Raw genomic sequence first — 806 nt, 5'->3', positions numbered from 1 at the left:
CAGCTCCAGGGATTCCCAGCTCTCATGGGGACCTGTACCAGTGAGGAGCTCTGGGGCTTCAGATTCCCTGGCTTCTCTGTGCATTGCGTGTGTGTAGGGCTAGCTTAAATTGTTAGTAAGAAAATTGTAGAAGACACCATCAACACCAAGAAATGTATTAATCATTATAAATCTATCATACTTGGAATTATTTCTCCATTCCTTTATTTTAAAACTGAAGAGTAAGAAGAGGTTGGGCAATTTTTCTTCTTTTGAATGCACATCACTTTTACTTGGTTTCCAGTGCCATGAGATGATTTGAAGCTGGAGCAGGGTCATGTGAAGGTTGAACTCTGCAGGTGAGAGTAGGTACCACTCCTTTTCTTTATGAAGACCCCATCGGACTCCCAGAAGTGTAGGCAGACCAAGCAGAGTAGGCCTGTACTAAAATAGTGGAGAATTGGACTAGGGTTTCAGTAATGGGATTCTACCTGTATCTAACATCCCAAAGATTCCTCATATAAAATCGCTACATTCATTCACTAGATACTGTGGTCAAGGCATTAGGCTGCTAACCAAAAAATTTGTTGTTTGTTGTTGTGTGCCATTGAGTCGGCCCCGACTCATAGTGACCCCTCCTTGGGTTTCTGAGGCAGTATTACTACAGAAGTAGGATTGCCCAACCTTCTTTCTGAGGAGTGGCTGGTGGGTTTGAACTGCCAGCCTTCTGGTTAGCAGTCAAGTGCTTTAACCACTATGCTACCAGAGCTCCTAACCAAAAAATAGGTAGTTCAAACCCATAAGCAGCTCCACAGGAAGAAGATGAA

The sequence above is a fragment of the Orycteropus afer genome, unplaced genomic scaffold (genome assembly GCF_000298275.1).
Source record: "Orycteropus afer afer isolate SDZICR_OR568_19922 unplaced genomic scaffold, OryAfe1.0 scaffold00921, whole genome shotgun sequence".
Lineage (NCBI taxonomy): Eukaryota > Metazoa > Chordata > Mammalia > Tubulidentata > Orycteropodidae > Orycteropus > Orycteropus afer.
The sequence above is the reverse complement of the archived record's forward strand: the minus strand, read 5'-3'. Positions refer to the sequence as shown.